Genomic DNA, 23,098 nt, shown 5'->3' with positions numbered 1-23,098 from the left:
TTTTTTTTTTTTTTTTTTTTTTGAGACAGAGTCTCCCTCTGTTGCCCAGGCTGGAGTGTAATGGCACAATCTCTTCTCACTGCAACCTCTGCATCCTGTGTTCAAGTGATTCTCCCACCTCAGCCTCCCAATTACCTAGGATTACAGGTGCGTGCCACCAAGCCTGGCTAATTTTTGTGTTTTTAGTAGAGACAGGATTTCGCCATATTGGCCAGGCTGGTCGCGAAGGGATCGGCTTTTTTTTTTTTTTTTTTCAGTTCCAATCTGTCATGAATGGATACTTTTGCAAAATGCAATAAAACAATAAAAATGAATTACTAGGTAAAGCATCATGCTCATAGATACCATACTAACGTCAACCTACTATAAGTGTCTAAACGACTCTGTTTTTAACAGCGTTATTGAGGCATAATTCACCCATTTAAAGTGTACAATTCAATGGTGTTTAGTACATTCACAGAGCACCACAATCTATCTTAGAACATTTCCATCACTCCTAAAAGAAACCTTCTACCCATTAGCAGGTAATACCCATTTCCCTCAGACTCCCATTACCCCAGCCCTAGGCAACCACTAAACTACTTTCTATCTCCATAAATGTGTCTATTCTGGACATTTCAGATAAATGGAATTATACACCATGTGGTCTTTGGTGACCGGCATCTTTCTTTAGCATAATGTTTCAAGGTTCTTCAGTATGTGTCAGCATTTCATTTCTTTTATTGCCAAATAATGGTTTATTTTGTGGATATACCACATTTTGTTTATCCATCCATCAGTTGATGTACATTTGGGTTGTTTCCACTTTGGGGCTATTATAAATAAGGCTGCTACAAGCATTCAAGTACAAGCTGTTGGGTGTACACCTAGGAATGGAATTGCTGGGTCATATGGAAACTCTGTGTTTATCTTGTTGAAGAACTGCCAGACTGTTTTCCACAGCAGCTGCACCACTTCACATTCCCACCAGCAGTGCATGAAGCTTCCAATTCCTCCACATTCTCACCAACACTTAGGATTATCTATCTTTTTTATCATAGCCACCCTAATGGGTGTGACGTGGTACTCCATTGTAGTGTTGGTTTGCACTTGCCTAATGACTAATGATGTTGACACCTTTAAATGTGCAAAACACTTTAATTTCTCTAAATTTCTGCACTCATCTCCCCCCTGGCTGGTGATAAGCAGTTCAGGGACCACACTTCAAGTAGCACTGGCCTGGAAAATATGAGTGCATCACTTGGAGTGAGGTTAAGTGTTGTTTCTATGGAATTTTGCTTCACCTAGATACGTATGTTAATGTATTCAGGACTGCGACATAAAATGAATGTGTATTGCTTACTGTTTGTAAACCCCTAGCCTGAAGATTTCCTGCCATTCATCCTCACCCAAAGTAGAACAGGTCATCCTTGAAGAGGGACATTGTCCTTCTAAACATGCCTGCGGCAGAATCCAGTCTATGGCAAAGTGCCACTATCTCAACCCTGGGAGAGTCTGACTGGCAGCTCCAAAATATGAAGCTAATTTAAAAGGACTTAAGTCCCAAACCATTTTAGTCAATAAAAGAGTCTCCCTGTTTTGAACTCAGTAAAACATTAAAAAATTTTCTTAATATTTTCGTTGTGTAACCACCCAAGGTTGGTTTGCCTGCTGCCTAGACAGAGCCAATTCATCAAGACAGGAGAATTGCGACAGAGAAAGAGTAATTCACGCAGAGCCAGCTGTGTGGGAGACCAGAGTTTTATTATTACTCAAATCAGTCTCCCTGAGCATTTGGGGAGCAGAGTTTTAAAGACAACTTGGTGAGTCGGGGTAAGCCAGTGAGGTAGGAGTGCTGATAGGTCAGAGGTGAAATCACAGGGAGTCAGACCTGTCTTCTTGCACTGAGTCAGTTCCTGGGTGAAGGTCACAAGATCAGATGAGCCAGTTTATTGATCTGAGTGATGCCAGCTGATCCGTTAAGTGCAGGGTCTGCAAAATATTTCAAGCACTGATCTTAGAAGTCGTTTAGGGAGGCTCAGAATCTTGTAGCCTCCAGCTGCAAGACTCCTAAACTATAATTTCTAATCTTGCAGCTAATGTTAGTCCTACAAAGGCAATCTAGTCCCCATGCAAGAAAGAGGTCTGCTTTAGGAAAGGGCTGTTACCATCTTTGTTTAAACTATAAACTCCAAAGTTAGTTCAGCCTACGCCCAGCCTACAAGGACAGGTTAGAGGTTAGAAACAAGGTGGAGTCAGTGTAATTAGATCTCTTTCACTGTCTCAGTCATAGTTTTGCAAGGTGGTTTCAATCCTTCCCTTTGGGTTTTGTAATGCCTTCATCTTATGATGTAGGCTATGAAGATGGGAAAAGGTGGGCCGATCGCTCTGGCTTCTTCCTGCCGACAGGAGACGTGGTGGGAATGGGAGTGAATCCCATGGTGAGAAGAGTTGAACCGCTTTGCCACTGTCTAAGTGACTCAGGCAGGCCTGGATGGGCTTTCATGGCAAAACATTAGTACTTTCAACTATAGTTTTACTACAGTGCTGAAGTGAAACAGCCTATTATAAGGTAAATAATGAGTCCTAGGATGAGGAGTACAATTCCCAATTAAAAAAAAAAAGATTTGAAAGCATTACTTTGAGGACTTCTAGCCCACAAAGAATTTGGAATTTAGTCTAAACTGCAGAAAAAAACCTCAAGAACAGCTAACAACAGTGTACTATAGTTTTCTTTTGAAGCATAATTTTCTCTCTCTCCAGTCCTCATTTTATTAAAACAAATCATGATAGAACTNTCTGAAATAATATTCAATTTCCAAAAAACTGCAAAAAGAATTCTTGTATGCCTTTTACTGAGCATTCTTAAATGTTAACATCTTACATAACTATATATTATTACCAAAATCAGGAAATTGACATTTATACTGTTAACTACTTTATGGATCCTATTCAAACTAGGTTAAATGTCCCACCAATCTCCCTTTTCTGGTACAGAAAATCCAATCCAGGCTTCAATATAGCATTTAGTTGTCATGTCTCCCTAATCACCTCTATTCTGGGATGGATCCTCAGTCTTCTGAAAAACTTTTTAAGAATAAAAAACCAGAAAATGTCCAGAATGGTGAAGGCCTGGAAAGCAAGTGTCCTGAGGAAATACTGCTGGAACTGGAGCTATCAGCCTGGAGAGAAGTCTCAAGGGATACATTAGTCATCTTCAAAGTTGTCTTCAACACTAAAGGATCTTCCTGCAGAAGATGGAATGGACTTATTCTGTGTTGCCCCAGAAGGTGGAAATAGAATTAGCACATTCTGTGGAGTAGGTAATTCTATAGGTGGAATTACTACTAGGAAGAGTTCAACTTGTCACTATGTAGAAATTCTGTCAGTTAGAACTAACTGTACCCTAGGCCTGGGTGAGAGCAAACAGAGTGGGATGAGAGCAAACAGATAGGCCTGAGTAACAAGAAGCTAGGTGGAGGCAGGTGGGAGGGGGAGAGGGTGGCAGGAGCAGGAATAGACAGGGGCAGCTGGCCAGGGCCCACATGACTTAGGGATATTGCATTCAGGGCAGAGAGCAAAATGAACAGATACTTCATTGGCAGGCCCGAGTGAGAAGGTGGGTGAGGCAGCAGCAGACGCAGAGGACACTTCCACCCAAATAGATTTCCTATCAAATTCTATTAATAGGCAACTTGAGCCACTACCTGCAGCCCTACCTGAGGACAATTCCTCTAGTTTGTCCACTCTTTAAAGGTCTCTTTTAAAAGGACCTGTGTCATGAGAGAAAAGGTGATCTGGAGGGACAGAAATTGTCTTTGGTCTGGGAGTTCTGTGTTGGGAGCAGAAGTACAGCAGCACCTCTTAGCAGGTACTGAGGCATGCTGGGAGCTGGAAAGGGGTCAAATCCTTGGCACGGCTTAAATCTGGTCAGTACTTGTAGCTGAAGGTTTGACCAGGATCCTTCAAAGTGATGATATCCATCTGAAATTCATGTCACCACTGAAAACAAAGCCAACTAAATGGCAGTGAGGGAAAGCAATTAGCCAAAGCATACATAAAGATCTTAGTTACATTTCTACTTTCCAAGTCAGTCAATAATTGGGATTTCTGGTCCAGTAAATATTTAGTTCAACAAAATCATCATGAGTAAGTAGCTAACAACTGTATCACAATGCAATGCTGTCATTACCATGGTCTCATCCATCTGTCTGCTCACAGATTCACATACCTGTTTGTCCGTCTTGCCATTAGTCTGTCCATCATCTGTTCCTCCACCCATCCTTTCATACTTTCTCCATCAAGCAAACTTTGATTAATTTACTTATGGTCTGCCGGGCGCAGGGGCCACACCTGTAATCCCAGCACTTTGGGAGGCCAAGACAGGCAGATCACTTGAGGTCAGGAGTTCGAGACCAGCCTGGCCAACATGGCAAAACCCTATCTCTACTAAAAATACAAAAAATTAGCTGGGTGTGGTGGTGCACACTTGTAATCCCAGCTACTAGGGAGGCTGAGGCACGAGAATCACTTGAACCCAGGGAAGAGGAGATTGCAGTGAGCCAAGATCATGCCACTGCATTCCAGCATGGGTGACACAGTGAGACTCTGTCTCAAAAAAAAAAAAAATTAGCTATGATCTAATGGATGGTGAAGGGGTAGAGGTAACAAAACAATGAAGCTGTCAGTGGATGAAACCCAGACTTAAGCTAAGGAAATTTAGATTTCCATTTAAAACTCATCCAACTGAGAAATTTCTTTTTCTTTTTTTTTTTAGTTTATAATAATAATAAGTATTATTATTATAAATAATAAATATGATTATTATTATTATTATTATTTTGGAGACAGAGTCTTGCTCTCTTACCCAGGTTGGAGTGCAGTGGCACCATCATGGCTCACTGCAGCCTCAACTTTCTGGGTTCAAATGATCCTCCAGCCTCAACCTCCCGAGTAGCTGGGACCTCAGGTACCTGCCACTAAGCCCAGCTAATTTTTTACTTTTTGTAGAGACTGGGTCTTCCTGTGTTGCCCAGGTTGGTCTCAAACTCCTGGTCTCAAGCAATCCTCCTACTTTGGCCTCTGAAAGTGTTGGGATTACAGGTGTGAGTTGTCACACCCAGTCTAGCAATTTCTATACGTGATTCAAAGTGATTTATAGGCAATAAGTAAAAGTTATTTGAATTTCCACAGCAAGTTCAGATTTTATGTGACTCATGAGAAATTCTTGGAATTGAAATCAGATTCAACAAAATTCCATCAACTAGGAAGAGAGGGATCAACATCCAATCTCTCCCTCTTTCCAACTCAAGACTATGGGAACCTCTCTGATGAGCTGATGTGGTCCCTGCTGAGGACCACTAGTGGGAAAGGCCACCAAGAACCACCAAGGGAGAAACTTACCAGAGGGGAAGGGGACTGAGAAGAGGTAATTTGACTGTTGCCTCCTGACCCAGCTGCTCTGGCAAGGTGGGCGCGTTTGTGGGAGTCCAAGTGCAGAGCTTTCTTGGCTGAGCATGTCACTGGAGCATGGGAGTTTTCTTCCTCAACAAATCACCAAGGCTTGCGCAGGGGTCTGAATTGTCAGCGCCTTTGCAGCAGCAAGCTGGGTGAGGTTGCCTGTAGCCAATGATCACCGTCATCAAAGGACCTGAGTTCCTGGCACTGCTCTGTCACTCACTGGCCACCTGACTTGGCTCAGGTTCCCAGCCATTAACTGGGGACATTACAATTTCCTTCTCACCAGAATCCTTTAGAGGCCTAAAGGCTACATTGAGAGGATACTGCCGGGGGAGGGGAGGGGGTGTCAAAACCCTGGCATCGTGAAGTGGTAGACTCACGGGTTGGTTAAAAGAACTTACCGACAACAGGATATGTTTGTGAAAGGAAAGTTTATTAGAAAGAACACTGCAGAAGGCTGTAGCAGGCCACCTCAGGGAGAGGACTGAGCTTGCCACAGTAGATTTTTCCTCAGGGGTACTTATGGACCTTAAGATGGGAGCTTGAGGGTAATTTGAACCATACTAGCCACGTAAGTCATGATACATGCTTACATGTATAGACATTTTGGTGCCTTAGGTTGCACAGTGAGTTTTGGCATGGCATTCCAGAGATTTATAAAAAGTCTAGTTAGGCCAGGCTCGGTGGCTCACACCTGTAAATCCCAGCACTTTGGGAGGCCGAGGCAGGTGAACCACAAGGTCAGGAGTTCAAGACCAACCTGGTCAACATGGTGAAACCTCATCTGTACTAAAAATACAAAAATTAGCTGGGCATGGTGGCACGTGCCTACAGTCACAGCTACTCGGGAGGCTGAGGCAGGAGAATCGCTTGAACTGGGACCTGGGAGGCAGGGGTTGCAGTACGCCAAGATCACACCATTGCACTCCAGCCTGGGCCACAGAGCGAGACTCCATCTCAATAAAATAAATAAATAAATAAATAAATAAATTCTAGTTATGCATAAATTTTGGGGGGGGGGAAGAAATCTGGAACCAGATGTCTGCTTTATATAATATGGAAGTCTAATTACTTCTAATTTCCCCAGATGAGGAGTTTTGCCTCCAGATGGCCTGTTTGATGATCACCAGGTGGTCTTTGCTCCCTTCTAAATCCCTCAGATAAGGAGTTTTTGTCTCTGGGGCCTGTTCAATGATCACTGGGTGATTTTTGCTCTCCTCAGATACCTGGGAGTGTGTTTCAGGAACCAGCTCCAGCCAGCTTTTTCCCATCCTTAGATGGGCAATCAAGCATCACCTCCTACTGATTAGCGCTTTGATCTTCACTGAGAAATTGTCAACAAAACCTTAAATCATCAGTCATTTTGCCCTACTTCGAACAGTAGTGTTCTTTGATTTCTTTTCTCTTTTACCTAACATTTCTGAGTTCAATTCTGCTATAAGATGGGGGTAACAGAATGTATCTCATTGAGTTACTGTAAAAATTAAATGAGGTATTGAGTGTCTACTGAAAGGCAAGGTCTGGTACAGGCTTGGTATGAGAAATCAATTCCTGCTTCATTGATCCTTGGATCTATAGCTTTAATGAATATGTGAAGAGTAGGTCCTCAGAAAGAGTTAATCGTAGCTAAAATTTATTGAGCGCTTACTTTAGGTCAGCACAGTGTTATATATCCTTTTTATGTTAACTTGTTTAATCCTCATAACAGACTTATGGGTTGTGTACAAATACAATTCCCATTTTACAGAAAGAAAATAGGAGCACAGAGAAGTTAAGTAACTTGCCCAAGATCACACAGCTGGTAAATAGTAGAGCCAGTGCATGAACCCACACATTCCACTCCCAGAGCCCTTGATCCTAAGTGCTGTACTGCACTGCATTGTTACCGAGGCAGAAACACAAATTCAGTCCCAATTCAGCTTGAAAGTAGCTAATAGTAATGAGATATAATTTACCTCTAATTTGTGGGAAACTTGGCTAGATGGGGCTTAGTTCCAACTACTTTTCTCTGCCTTTCTAAGTCATCTCAATGACGTGTTTTAGTCTGTTTTTCCCCCTTGATTTCTTTATGCTGATCCCCTGAAGTCAGAGGCAATTTGACCTTTTATGTTTTAATACTGCTAAATGGTCAAGGACTTGAGAGAAAGAGAGAGAGAGAAACAAGATTAATGCAATAGTATGTGTCATAAATGGATTGTAGCCTGGATCTAGCTAGACATTAAAAAAGTAGGCCAAATAGGAACGGGGTAAAAAGGGAGATCCTCTTTTGAGCGACATGATCAGAAACTAATTGCCACCTGTAAAGCACAGTGAACAATAAGGATCTCCCATATCAAAGAAGCCAGGAAATTATACCCTATGGCCCCAGATGATCAGTAAGAGACAGAAAGAGAAGTCCGTTGGTACCAAGGTGGAGGATGCAAGGAATGAGAGACACATAAGCAGCCAGGATCCAGGAGTCACCATGTCAACCCACCAGCTGGGTAAAATGGCCCAGAAACACAAGGGAAGGGGAACCCCCCAGCCAAGGATGTGGGATGGGCAGGATTCTACGTGAAGGGCTCTTTGCCTGGCTGTCTGTCTAGTGTGGCAGACAGGAAGGATTCCAGTTGTCATTAAAACAGGGGTGAACTATGCCACATTTATGCTCTGAGCACTGGCCATGCATCTCACCCCTTGGTGAACGCCAGGATGCACAGATGAACAAAAGATCTTACCTACCTTCCCAAAATTCACCATCTCCTGGAGCAGATGGACCAGCAAGGGTGTGATTGTCATGCTGTGTAATGGTTGCTTTTATGGACTTGGGGTAAGAGGAGCAAAGAGGAAGTGGGTCCAGGTACAGAGATAATATGTCTGAGCTGCAACTTGGAGAATAACAAGGTGTTTTCTAGGTGGATGGCACTGAAGTTTTGTTATTCCTGGCAAAGGAATCATTTGTAAAGACACTGGAATCCCAACTGGTTTGCCTTGTTGGGGAAAGTATGTGGTTAGGTAAGATGGGAGTGAAAGGCCTATGTGGGAACACACGATGGAGGAGCAGGAGACTGGACAGAGTCAGATCAAGGTGTTAGTTTATCCTGAAGGCATCACTCACCTCTGACAGTTGCTAAGGTCACCGAACCTTCCCTGCTGGGGTGCTGTGCCCCCAGGGCAGTACTTTTCAAACTACAAGTCACAACCCATTGGTTAATGAAATCAATTTAGTGGCTGAAAACTAGAATTTTTTTAAAGTAGCAAAATAGACTAGAACAATGCCTTTCAAAGGATCGATTATAGAGGATTTACCCTTTTTTTTTTTNTCCCTCAGACTCCCATTACCCCAGCCCTAGGCAACCACTAAACTACTTTCTATCTCCATAAATGTGTCTATTCTGGACATTTCAGATAAATGGAATTATACACCATGTGGTCTTTGGTGACCGGCATCTTTCTTTAGCATAATGTTTCAAGGTTCTTCAGTATGTGTCAGCATTTCATTTCTTTTTATTGCCAAATAATGGTTTATTTTGTGGATATACCACATTTTGTTTATCCATCCATCAGTTGATGGACATTTGGGTTGTTTCCACTTTGGGGCTATTATAAATAAGGCTGCTACAAGCATTCAAGTACAAGCTGTTGGGTGTACACCTAGGAATGGAATTGCTGGGTCATATGGAAACTCTGTGTTTATCTTGTTGAAGAACTGCCAGACTGTTTTCCACAGCAGCTGCACCACTTCACATTCCCACCAGCAGTGCATGAAGCTTCCAATTCCTCCACATTCTCACCAACACTTAGGATTATCTATCTTTTTTATCATAGCCACCCTAATGGGTGTGACGTGGTACTCCATTGTAGTGTTGGTTTGCACTTGCCTAATGACTAATGATGTTGACACCTTTAAATGTGCAAAACACTTTAATTTCTCTAAATTTCTGCACTCATCTCCCCCCTGGCTGGTGATAAGCAGTTCAGGGACCACACTTCAAGTAGCACTGGCCTGGAAAATATGAGTGCATCACTTGGAGTGAGGTTAAGTGTTGTTTCTATGGAATTTTTGCTTCACCTAGATACGTATGTTAATGTATTCAGGACTGCGACATAAAATGAATGTGTATTGCTTACTGTTTGTAAACCCCTAGCCTGAAGATTTCCTGCCATTCATCCTCACCCAAAGTAGAACAGGTCATCCTTGAAGAGGGACATTGTCCTTCTAAACATGCCTGCGGCAGAATCCAGTCTATGGCAAAGTGCCACTATCTCAACCCTGGGAGAGTCTGACTGGCAGCTCCAAAATATGAAGCTAATTTAAAAAGGACTTAAGTCCCAAACCATTTTAGTCAATAAAAGAGTCTCCCTGTTTTGAACTCAGTAAAACATTAAAAAATTTTTCTTAATATTTTCGTTGTGTAACCACCCAAGGTTGGTTTGCCTGCTGCCTAGACAGAGCCAATTCATCAAGACAGGAGAATTGCGACAGAGAAAGAGTAATTCACGCAGAGCCAGCTGTGTGGGAGACCAGAGTTTTATTATTACTCAAATCAGTCTCCCTGAGCATTTGGGGAGCAGAGTTTTTAAAGACAACTTGGTGAGTCGGGGTAAGCCAGTGAGGTAGGAGTGCTGATAGGTCAGAGGTGAAATCACAGGGAGTCAGACCTGTCTTCTTGCACTGAGTCAGTTCCTGGGTGAAGGTCACAAGATCAGATGAGCCAGTTTATTGATCTGAGTGATGCCAGCTGATCCGTTAAGTGCAGGGTCTGCAAAATATTTCAAGCACTGATCTTAGAAGTCGTTTAGGGAGGCTCAGAATCTTGTAGCCTCCAGCTGCAAGACTCCTAAACTATAATTTCTAATCTTGCAGCTAATGTTAGTCCTACAAAGGCAATCTAGTCCCCATGCAAGAAAGAGGTCTGCTTTAGGAAAGGGCTGTTACCATCTTTGTTTAAACTATAAACTCCAAAGTTAGTTCAGCCTACGCCCAGCCTACAAGGACAGGTTAGAGGTTAGAAACAAGGTGGAGTCAGTGTAATTAGATCTCTTTCACTGTCTCAGTCATAGTTTTGCAAGGTGGTTTCAATCCTTCCCTTTGGGTTTTGTAATGCCTTCATCTTATGATGTAGGCTATGAAGATGGGAAAAGGTGGGCCGATCGCTCTGGCTTCTTCCTGCCGACAGGAGACGTGGTGGGAATGGGAGTGAATCCCATGGTGAGAAGAGTTGAACCGCTTTGCCACTGTCTAAGTGACTCAGGCAGGCCTGGATGGGCTTTCATGGCAAAAACATTAGTACTTTCAACTATAGTTTTACTACAGTGCTGAAGTGAAACAGCCTATTATAAGGTAAATAATGAGTCCTAGGATGAGGAGTACAATTCCCAATTAAAAAAAAAAAGATTTGAAAGCATTACTTTGAGGACTTCTAGCCCACAAAGAATTTGGAATTTAGTCTAAACTGCAGAAAAAAACCTCAAGAACAGCTAACAACAGTGTACTATAGTTTTTCTTTTGAAGCATAATTTTTCTCTCTCTCCAGTCCTCATTTTTATTAAAAACAAATCATGATAGAACTGATTTGTTTATAAAATAAACTTTAGTCTTACTGTACCTGGCCTAATTATTTGCATAAAGTACAGCAAGAATAATTATTTTCACACAAGCTTTTAAATTGGCTTTGATAGAACTCTGTTCCATGAAGAATCTCAGATAAGACTTTTTTAAAAACCAAGCCCAGCCATGGGTTTGTACCCTCAGATACCTATGAGTTGGGCAAATTCCTCTCCTCTTGAGTTCCCAAGATAACTTGGGGTTCCTGGGCCTGTCAGAAAGTGAAATTCCTTACTTACCACAGGTCAGGAACCTCGTACAGGGACTCTGTGCCAACAAGGTATGAGGCCAGATTCCCCACCAGGCTTTAATTGGCTCTATAAGTCAACTTTGATTCTTTAAAGGAAGCATGCCATTCCAGTCAAAACCTTGGTAAAATAACCAACTTCTCCATCTGTGTTCTGTTACAGAAGAAAACAGCTTCTTATTGCACTTATACAATTAACTATACTGCCATAAATTGAGAATATTAATAAATAGTTTCCAAATTCTGGAGAAATCAGGTAGAGAGGAACAAATGCACTCCAAATTTTGTTCACAGGAGTATATCTTATTCACTTGTTAAAAGTTGCAAATACCTCTAAAGAAATAAGTTCTCTTGACTTTGGAAACAAAAGGTTTAGCAATGTTTAACACATTAGCTCTCCATGACAGTCCTAGAAGTTTGGTTTTTTCCCTCTATTCCAATAGCACAATTTTTAAAGTTATCTGAGACCTGCACTTAGAGTCCTATATTTGATTATAAACTGACTTTTGAAAAGGACCAAAGCAAGACAAAATGTCTGTGGATGACAAGTCTATAGCCACTATTAAAGCTACAACTGATGAGGAATTTTGGTTACTTTTGTGGCGTACAATTTTACATAACAATATAATTATTAATGTACACTAAATTATATCAACATTGTAGAAGTTTCCCATAATTTTGGAACACATACTAATAACACATTAATACAAATACAGTCCAAAGTGAACCAAACACCATTCACTCTTCTATTTGAAAGTTTTTCCTCTATTCTAATATTATAATCTCCAGAGTTATTTATCAGAATCCTGCATTTAGGAGCACCTGTTGCATTTTAAAACTGATTATAAAATCATCTTTTAAAGAGGACCAAAATGAGACAACAATTGTCTGTGGATGACAAAAACATTTTAGGGCAGTTAAAGACACAGTTGACAAGGAAATTTACCTCTGTAGCACACAGTCTTTTTTTTTTTTTTTATACTTTAAGTTCTAGGGTACATGTGCACAATGTGCAGGTTTGTTACATATGTATACATGTGCCAGGTTGACGTGCTGCACCCATTAACTCGTCATTTACATTAGGTATATCTCCTAATGCTATCCCTCCCCCCTCCCCCCAACAATGGACACCATACACAGTCTTTTAACATAATAATTACAATTATTACAGATAACATAGACTAAGTCATAGTACAGTTATAGGACTTTTACATTATTTCAGAACATATACCAGTAACACATTTACACAAATATAGACCAAAGAAAGCCAAACACCATTTCATATTTGACAATGCTTCCTGTGTGATTTTGTACCAAATAAGCCAAATGTCATTTTGGTCTTTAAAGAACCTAATATCTAAAATATTAGGTTAGAAAGAGACATAATTTATAATTTGATATTGAAAGGTTTGTCAAATATCAAAGGTGTAAAACACAGGATATCACAAAATAGAATCTCAGGTCACCATAAGTCATTCATTTGGCCAAAATAATAACTTCAAAACAATTTTTAAGAAAGGAAAAGCTTTACTCTGATACAGAAGACTTAGCTTTCCAAACAAGACCCAATGAAGACAGCATGAGGCCAGCTGAATCTGTCTCTTATCTCTTTTCTTTTTTTTCCCTGCCATTTACCCAAGGAGAAAACAAAACCCTTTCATTATCTTTTAACATTACATAAAAATCGTCTTCAAAAGAGAAAACCAAATTTCATGTTTGCATTAGTGCATCTTTAATGTTAAAGCTAGTTTTTTAGATAAAATTTTATATCTCTATCCAGTTTTAATTAGTTTCACCATAAGGTAAGATTTTCATAAACTTTTTAGAACCCTTTATAATTTTCCATCAAATTGTAGATAATATTCTAAGAAAACCCTGTTATTCAGACACATGGGCCCAGATTCTGGTCCCACATCAGTATGATTTTAATGTTTTAACCTATGGGAAAAGCTAAATAATTTCTTTTAATCTTAGCCAACTTGTTTATACCCACAGAATTTTACAAGATCAACCCTTTACAAACCCTTTTCACTTTGCTTAAACCTTCAGTTTTGTTCCATTACTCTTTTAGGTTAAGACAATCTTTAAAACCCTCTGAACTAGACAAAATTACATTCCCTTTGACAAAAGCCATATTCCCATGCCTTGTTATAATCTTTTACCAAAAACACATTCCCTACACACCTTGTATGTAAAACTGTTTCTCCAGTGGTCTCAACTACATGTTGCAATATTAACTCTTAGCAACTTTTATATTTAGTGGAAAACCAGATAAGTAAACGATTTTAATTATGTACTAGGGGTGGAGCCTAGGACATCAGACAGAAATGAAGATAGGATCTGACTCCTTTTAGCATAGCTAGCGGGCATGGCTCTCCATATATCCACCGGCCTTATCTATAATCTAATGCTCCAAAGTAGGTATATTGAACAGTTTTCAAAAGCCAAAGAAACAGTATGACCTTAAAATCTTTAGCAAATCTGATATCTGACCTTAATTTAGACCAAATGTCTACATTTTCAAGATATTTTATTTTACCAATAGTCTTTAAAACTGTCTTTATTTCCAAAAGATTACTAAAATCACAAGAACAAAAGGCATTAAAGTTTCTATTTTCTGACAAAATATTTGATTTAAGTGCTTATTTTTCTAAGCCAAGTAATCAGAACTCTTTTATATCTAAACATACAACACATATAAATACACAAACAGAGAGAAGATTCAGGACTTGTAAGATTTTTCATTTGCCGGTTTCTTAATTGAATTACTGGCTTCCGGGTGGCACCCTTGGAGGAACAGGGCCAGGAAAGCACGCATTTCTAAGGCCACATAAGCAGCAAATAATCAGCTGGAGGCAAAGACAGATCCCCAAAATTAAGGGTGCCATTTTATACTGATCCTGGATCCCAAAAGGTGGAAAATACTATGGGAGAGGACAGTGCAGTGCTTCTACCCTGCATTTCATTGCAAGACAACCCAAAGCCAATCAGCCCGTGTTGTAATCAGCCCATCCCTCATGGGAGTCTCATCTCCTGGGGGTGGGTGGGGATGTTTCCTTATCTACCAGGTGGCCAAGAGCATGCGTCTCTGATGCAAGTGTGCAAAAAGTCAAGTATCCCTCCATAACTACTATTAGTCATCCCTTACAGTATATTTCCTACCTAGTTATTACACACCAATGCTCTCTCATAATGCGAAGTAATTTCTGATACCCCCAAAACTCAAAACTGTCAGGTAACACAATGCAAAACAGATCGAACCTTTGACTTTGAGAGGGATCTATCTGCTTTTAATTCCTGGGGTTTCATGATGAAGACAGAGTTTTTTTCCCCAAAGCGGGGTCTGCAGCACCTCCTCTGTTTTTCCCAAGGAGTCCCAGGCTACCAGAAATTATCTTAGGGCTTCTCATGTGTACATTAAGAGTGGCAAGACAAAAAAAAAATGGAGAAAATAATTCAGTCGATTGAGAAGGAAAACCTTTTCCAGAAAACAAGTTCCAAGAAGAGAATAACAATGGCCTTTTAAATACATCTATAGCTTGTTTATCCACTTTTAATTAACCTAACTTTTAACCATAGTGCTCTTTAAAAAAGAAATCCTTTCAAATCTCTTATTACCTGACTTTAGCCATGCCAAGTGGCCAATACTTCTAGCTTCTGAACTTTACCAAATGTAACCTCCTAGGTGCTTCAAAGACATGGTAAGTAGTTTCTTTTTTTTATAAGATTTAGAATCTCCACAAGGTAGTTCAGAGAAAGGAAAATTCAAGAGAGGAAATCAGAAGCTATCTATCTACGACGGGAAAAAACCTCAAAAAACGGCAAAGTTACACAAATAACAAACCAGAAAAGAATCATTTCAGCAGCCAACAACTGAACCCAGGCCAACGCTGTCGAAAGATAAAGCCTTAGCTACTGCGCTGTGCAGCATTGAGCAGTTTCTATTGCTTTTCCCAGAAGAAGCCTAGAGAAGCCAATTTCAAGCTTGCAAGGCTTTCAATTGCTCAAGAAAAATTTTTAGGCTGGGCACAGTGGCTCACACCTGTCTGTAATCCTAGCACTTTGGGAGGCCGAGGCGGGTGGATCACTTGAGGTCAGGAGTTCAAGACCAGCCTGGCCAACATGGTGAAACCCTGTCTCTACAAAAAAATACGAAAAGAGGCAGAGGTTGCTGTGAGCCGAGATTGTGCCACTGCACTCCAGCCTGTGCGACGGGAGCAAGACTCCACCTAAAAATATATATATATATATTTAGGATTATGATATGAACCCCAAAATTACTATCCTCTGGGTGGTGGAAACCAAAAGAAAGTATCCCCCATGGTCATAAGGTTAAACTCTTAAGTACAAAACAAAACAGAGAGATTTCATACTGTATTGGTTTCAGGGACCCACAGCAAAGTTTGTAACTGACCAGCCTGCCAAACGGATTTGAAAAGCAGGCCTAGGGGTCTTAAACCCATGTTCTATCCTGTGATACCCCTCTCTCCATTACAAAACACAGAAAGACAGATTCTTAGCACAAAGTACACCAGATTTGTACAGCCTAAGACTAGTCTCACAAATCCTTTTTTCTGTTAATCAAACCCTTGCAGAGGAGACAAATCGTTTACTGTTTATTCAGACAGAGAAAGCAAGACAATCAGAAACTTGGCTGGTAAAAATTTTTTACCCTTTTTGCTGGCATACTTGGTTTCTGGGTTCCCTTTCCCTGCAGCTTCCATAAGAATGGAGTGGCTTCTGATGATCCTGCTTGCTTGTGCTATAACTTTGGTGTTCAAGCCACCTTACAAGAGAAAATCACCTTTAAGACAAGATTCTTAATTTGCAATATGCTGCCCAATGGGCTGCATGGGGAACCGAATTAACATTTTCCATCCCAGCAAAATACACATAACAAAACAGACATTAGTCACCTTGTTCAGCAGCCAATATCAGCTTGGCAAAGCTCAAACTTTTTCCTGTTGGCCCCTATTGCCTTTGATCCACTCCAGGTGGGAAGGACGACCTCTGAATGGTAATTCACAATGGGTACTCTGAGCAAGAAGAAGAGCAGATATTCACCCCCTGAGACAGGCCTGTTGAGCCTTCTTTAGAGCTCATTGAATGTGACCAGACAAATAAGGAGAGTTCTCTGAGTTAGGCCTGCTGGACTTCCATCAGCAATCCCTCTGAGATCCCTTCCTAATATACAAACACACGCAAAGACAGAAGGCCTTCTAAATCAGATCCCTAACCAAGAACTCCAAGAGTATCCCTCCCAAACTATCCTCCTAGTCTCCTTCTGAGAAACCTCCTCGAAATCTTCCTGATTGAAGACAAGTCTCCCAAACCAGGACTCTTCCTACTAGACCTTCAGAGCTCTGTGACTAGTTAGAAAGAGCCAACTGAGACGCCCCAGGAGCTGAACAGACACCCTGCAATGGTGCTGCTGACACCCTACCACAGGGCTACATAACCTGTCAGGAGAAGGAAGCAGCCTTTGGCAATGCCTAGGATACTTACCAATCCAGACACCCCACCTGGGGCTACAGACAGACATGCTGGGATAGGGCTACTCCCCAGGACTATTTCTCCATTGCAATTAAATCCATGCACATTGGGTCGGCAGTGCCCTGCCAATGGAGAAATACCAGAGTCAGCCCCCCGTCCAAGAGAACTAAGCCGCCCCTTGGGCTGGCTTCTGGATCCATCGCTAAAGGAGGAGGCCACTGAATCATGGGCAGGTAGCCACAAGGGCAATCGCAGACGAGCCCCCAAATTTGTAACTGCCCAAGGGGTTCACCTTGCCCACTGCCTAGACAGAGCTGATTCATTGAGACAGGGGAATTGCAATAGTGAAAGAGTAATTCATGCAGAGCCAGCTGTACTGCAGACGGGAGTTTTATTATTACTCAGATCAGTCTCCCTGAGCATTCAGGGAGCAGAGTTTTTAAGGATAATTTGGTGGGTTAGGGGAAGCCAGTGAGCCAGGAGTACTGATTGGTCAGAGATGAAATCATAGTCCAGGCGCGGTGGCTCACACCTATAATCCCAGCATTTTGGGAGGCTGAGGTGGGAGAATCGTGAGGTCAGGAGTTCAAGACCAGCCTGGCCAACATAGTGAAACCCCATCTTTACTAAAAATACAAAAACAGCCAGGCATGGTGGCAGGCATCTGTAATCCCAGCTACTCAGGAGGCTGAGGCAGGAGAATTGCTTGGACATGCAGACGGAAGTGGCAGTGAGCCGAGATCACACCACTGCACTCCAGCCTGGGCAACAGTGTGAGACTCTGTGCCCCAAAAAAAAAGAGAAAGAAAGAGAGAGAGAGAGAGAGAGAGAGAGAGAGGGAGGGAGGGAGGAAGGAAGGAGGAAGGAAGGAAGGAAGGAAGGAAGGAAGGAAGGAAGGAAGGAAGGAAGGAAGGAAGGAAGAAGGAAGGAAGGAAGTAAAAAGGAAGAAAGGAAGGAAGGAAAGAAAGAAAAAGGAAAGAAGGAAGAAGGAAAGAAAAGAAAGAAAAAGAAAGAAAGGAAAAGAAAGAAGAGGAAGGAAGGAAGAAAGAGAAAGAGAAAGAAAGGAAGGAAGGAAGGAAGGAAGGAAGGAAGGAAGGAAGGAAGGAAGGAAGGAAGGAAGGAAGGAAGGAAGGAAGGAAGGAAGGAAATCACAGGGAGTCGAACCTGTCTTCTTGCACTGAGTCAGTTCCTGGGTGGGAGCTACAAGATGAGACGAGCCAGTTTACTGATCTGGGTGGTTCCAGCTGATTCATCAAGTGCAGGGTCTACAAAATGTCTCAAGCAATGATCTTAGGAGCAGTTTAGGGAAGATTAGAATCTTGAAATATCCAGCTGCATGACTCCTAAACCATAATTTCTAATCTTGCAGCTAATATTAGTCCTACAAAGGCAATCTAGTCCCCAGGCAAGAAGGAGGCCTGCTTTGGGAAAGGGCTGTTACCATCTTTGTTTAAACTATAAACTAAGTTTCTCCCAAAATTAGTTCAGCCTACACCCAGCCTACGAGCGCAGTTTGGAGGTTAGAAGCAAGGTGGAGTCAGTAAAGTCAGATCCCTTTCACGGTCTCAGTCATAATTTTGCAAAGGTGCTTTCAATTGCATTTAAATGCTCTGTTAATTTGATAAAAGTTTTTAAAACCTGACATTATTTCATGAAAATGTGATTGCTTTACAGGGTTAGTTTGCTCTAAGATATACCCCAAGGCAGGTTATGCCTGGGTCTACCCTCAGTGGAGGCATATGTATACACCACACTTGAATGTGTGTCCATATCTTTATGCATATGTGTACACACATGCAAATGTCTTTGCTTTAAAAGACGATGCTGCTCACCCTTGTTCACTACAGCGTTACTTACAATAGCTAAGAGGGTGAAGCAACTCAAATGTGCATTGAAGGAGGAATGGATAAAGAAAAGGTGGTAAATACATGTGATAGAATATTATTCCTTCTTTCAAAAGAAATCCTGTCATACGGTACAACATGGGGGACATTAAGCTAAGTGAAATAAACCAGTGTCAAAAAGACAAATACTGTATGATTCCACCTAGATGAAGCATCGAAAGTAGTTAAACTCAGTCTGGACATGGTGGCTTATGCCTGTAATCCCAGCACTTTGGGAGGCTGAGGTATGCAGATCACCCAAGGTCAGGAGTTCGAGACCAGCCTGGCTAATGTGGCGAAACCCCATCTCTACTAAAAATACAAAAATTAGCCGGAGGTGGTGGTGGTCGCCTGTAATCCCAGCTACTTGGGAGGCTAAGGCACAAGAATCACTTGAATGCAGGAGGCAAAGTTTGTAGTGAGCCAAGATTGCACCACTGCACTCCAGCCTGGCCAACAGAGCAAGACTCTGTCTCGAAAAATAAATAAAAGAAATTGGGTACTGGATCTGACAGAGCTGAATATAAATCCCTAATCCACTTCTTCGGAGCTATGTGACCTGAGCAAGCAATAACTTCCTTTGAAGGGTGAGTGCCTTTAGCTGTAGAGCAGCTAAGTTCTTAGTGCCATCAGGAAGGTTGTCCGGGAGAAAAGTGCCTGGCAGGAATTCAGGGAAATCCAAGAAGTTGTGTCTTCCAGCTGCAGTATGCAACCCACAGCCCCTTTGCATTGCACTCCCATCTGTGTGCCTGTCCTCTGTCTGTCTTCTAGTCTTTGGAGCCAGTTTGCAGAGCTGTGGCATTGCTGCCTGGCCATGCTCCCTGTGCAATCACAGCAAGCCTCTTTGCCACCTAAAGCTAAGTTGCAACCTCTGAAGACAACTTTCTTCTCCTTGAGAAATTCTCTGAAGCTCCATGGCCTCGAGCCTTGGGGTTCCTCATGAGGGTTTTTTACCAGCTCAGCTTGGCTTCCAGTCTCATAATAGGCAGCTGGAGACAAGTTGTGGAATTTCAGGTTGTTTCTGGAGAACCAGCGGGGACTTTCTGTGCCCAGAAGAACTTCCCAGCCAGTCAACACATCCCTTGGCTCGACACTTGGCTCTCTCATAAAATACACACATTCCTGAGATCATACTAATATGCTTACAATTAAATAACTTTACATTTTCCTAAGAACTTTCACATGTAGAATATCCACCCAACCTGATCACAGACTGAGGTAGGGATATGATCTCTGCTTTTACAGATTAAAATTTAAATGAGCACCTACTATGCTGGGCACTGTTCTAGGCTTTTTCCCAAGTAATCCTCTCCCATTTAGTAAGTGGCCCAAGGAGGCCTCAGATCCTGGTCTTTGGGGCTCTTTCCAGAACACCTCAGCTGCCTTCTGAATCATTTTCACCTCAAGCCCCTTCCAGAGAGGAAGTTTTTCTCAGGGAAAGAGCGTAGCAGGAGGCTTCCTAAAAGAGGCCTGCCAATCAGGAGCGTGTGCAGTTGGAGGTGGCAAAAAGGGAGCCACAGGAAGGGGGACCCCAGGACTGCAATGATCTCAACTCTGGGCCAGCCTTCCCTGCCCAAGTTCCCTGGGCTCTCTCAGTGTCTCTCTTCAACCCCTCCCCACCCCTGCCCTATCCCCCACCCCTCCACAATGTAGTGGATAGGATCACTGGCTTGGGAGTCAGATCTGGGTCCAGGTCTCTGCTAAGCTCAGCCTCCCTATCAATGCAATGGGGGTAATAAGAGTGCCTAACCCTTAAGTGGCTCCAAGGATTCAGAGGAATGATGTCCATGAAGTGCTCAGCACCATTACTAGCACATGGTAAGAACTCAGTAGATGCTGCTGTAGCAGCTTAGGCCCCTCCCTCCATGGCCAACTCCATCCTTTCCATCCTTACCTCCAGTCCCAACACCCATCCCTCTCCATTCCCTCTTTTCTTACCTAATCCTGCTCCAGCCAAATCTCCACCCTTGAAAAAGTCACAGAAAGTTGCATAAAAACCAGAGAGACAGCTGGGACAGGAGAAGAGCGAGGTGGCAACCAAGTCCCTACCATCTCCTGTTCCTCATGGAGGGCAGCCTGACCTCTCAGGCCCAGCCTCAGGGACCAAATCCAAACACCCTCCTTCCTGTTTACTGTATCAGCAGCTCTGGCATTTAACTTGGCCCAAGTGAGAAGAGCTGTGGTTCGGCTCAGTCCTGAGGAACAGCAAAGGTCCTGGGCTGTGAAAGCTACTGGTCCATGGCCCCATATGCTGTCCCATCCTGCAGACAGGCTCAGGGCAGAGAAGACTTGCAGCCGGCAGGCGGGCAGGCCTTGCTGGGCTCAGACCACCGAAAGAGCATTCTGTGCAAGCTCAGTCTGATGGGCACACTCCTGCGAGTGATATCCCAGAGGTTGTCATCAGTCCTTAGAAGTCCTATCTCTCTCCCTAGCCCCCATCCCGGAGTCCCACCACCTTGGAATTCTCTCGTCCTGTGCGGGAGTGTCCCACCGTGGCTGCCTTGCTGTCATTCTCGAGGCACTCACATTCTGCCCACTCTAGGCCTTTCATCAAGACCATACAGATGGACTATAAAGATGGAAAGACCATGGGTTTCGGAGCCAGCACACTTGGATTCAAGCCTGAGTCACACTACATATGTACTAAGCGTTCCTTACCCACTTGGGACCTCAGTCTCCTCACATCTAAAGTGAGTCTAACAGGCCGGCACAGTGGCTCACGCCTATAATCCCAGCACTTTGGGAGGCCAAGGTGGGCACATCACTTGACGTCAGGAGTTCAAGACCAGCTTGGCCAGCATGGTGAAACCCCGTCTTTATTTAAAACACAAAAATTAGCCAGGTATGATGGCATGTGCCTGTAATCCCAGCTACTCAGGAGGCTGAGGTGGGAGGATCACTTGAGCCTGGGAGTGGGAGGTTGCGGTGAGCCGAGATCGTGCCACTGCACTCAAGCCTGGGTGATAGAGTGAGATCCTGTCTCAAAAAAAAAAAAAATTAAAATTAAAGTGATTATAACAACACTTTCTCCATAAGGTTATAGTGGGGATTAAATAAGATGACCTATGAAAGTACCTACCCACTGTGTACATATAAAGGGTGCTTGATAAATATTGCTCACTCTTGCTTCTTCTGGAGGGAGGGTCCTAGGCTGTAGCTTAGTCAACAGCCAATTAGTGCCCTGTTCCTTTCAGAGTGCTATTTGGTGCCCTAGAAATGATTAGCGGGATAAGAAACATTGCTTCTGCTCTGGAAAAATTTCCAAATGGTGAGGAAAACTGTAATTCACGCGCTCTATAGCAAACCAAGAAGACACCGTCCGCATCTTCTTTGGTTTTCACGTGTTGGGCAGCACCACGGCTGTGCCTGGGGCCCGGCCAGCACAACTGCAGTGAGTTTCCCTCTGACAAGAAGTGGAAGCTGCAGTACTCGTTTAGGGAACTCTGTCCTTTTATTCAGGAAAATCTCCTCATATGAGCCTTTTAATTACAGAAATGTAAACCAAAGGCCCTGTCCTGAAATGGAGCGTGATTTTTAGAAGATTCTGGCTGTGTCTGTTGAAGGCAGAGTTGCTCCCTGTAAAACAGGCTGCTGTGGACAAAATGTGCTCCTGCAAGGAGAGGGACAAGCCTGATGATGGGGTATTGCCATGTTTCTTTCCATTTGACCCTTAGCCCAAGCCTGGGACCCCTGTTGTTAGTGATCTAAGGGCCAGACACTGATGACTACTTTGTGAGAGGCTTCATGAGACTCTGGCCACAATCACAGGTGCTGAGAGACACAGGTGGCAACGTGAGGTAGTAAGTGAAACGCCAGTACCTCTGAAAGCAGTTACGGCTGCCTCTTTTTCTCCTAGTGAACCCTGTGAGAAGTCATTGCTGGCACACAGGAAAGCTATTGATAGCAGAGTAGCCAAGAAGGCAGACACAGGAGGCGAACTGCCTGGGTCTTGGGCAAGCCACCAAACTTCCCTGTGCCTTGGTTTCCTTGTTTACAAAATGAGGTAATGCTTCTCCTGCAATCGTAGTGGAAGGGAACTCAGTGATGCATGTAGAGTGTTTAGGACAGAGCCTGGCATGGGTTGTGTTCTGCATAAATGTTGGTTGTTATTTTTTAGCTACCTAAAAAACTTCAGTTACATTTGCCTTCCAGTGAATTCTCTTGGGTTTTCTAGGTATGCAATTGTATCATCTGCCAGTTCTTCCCCCCATAATCCTACGATTTCTATTTCCTGCATTTTCCCATTGGGTATATTGCAGGCCTTTTTTGGGTTCATTGGAATGGGGAACCATGTTGAATTTTCAAGGTGCTTTGGAAAGGATGGATGTGAGATGACAGTGGCCCAAAGCAGAGTGATGGGGAGAAAGCTGTTGTGTGATTTAGGTGTGATGTGAAGACCTGGCTATGGATAATACCCTAAAGACAGGAAAGAGGAGTTCTATGTAAGAG

The sequence above is a fragment of the Rhinopithecus bieti genome, unplaced genomic scaffold, assembly GCF_001698545.2.
Source record: "Rhinopithecus bieti isolate Rb0 unplaced genomic scaffold, ASM169854v2 scaffold_3040, whole genome shotgun sequence".
In the NCBI taxonomy this organism is placed as follows: domain Eukaryota; kingdom Metazoa; phylum Chordata; class Mammalia; order Primates; family Cercopithecidae; genus Rhinopithecus; species Rhinopithecus bieti.
The sequence above is the reverse complement of the archived record's forward strand: the minus strand, read 5'-3'. Positions refer to the sequence as shown.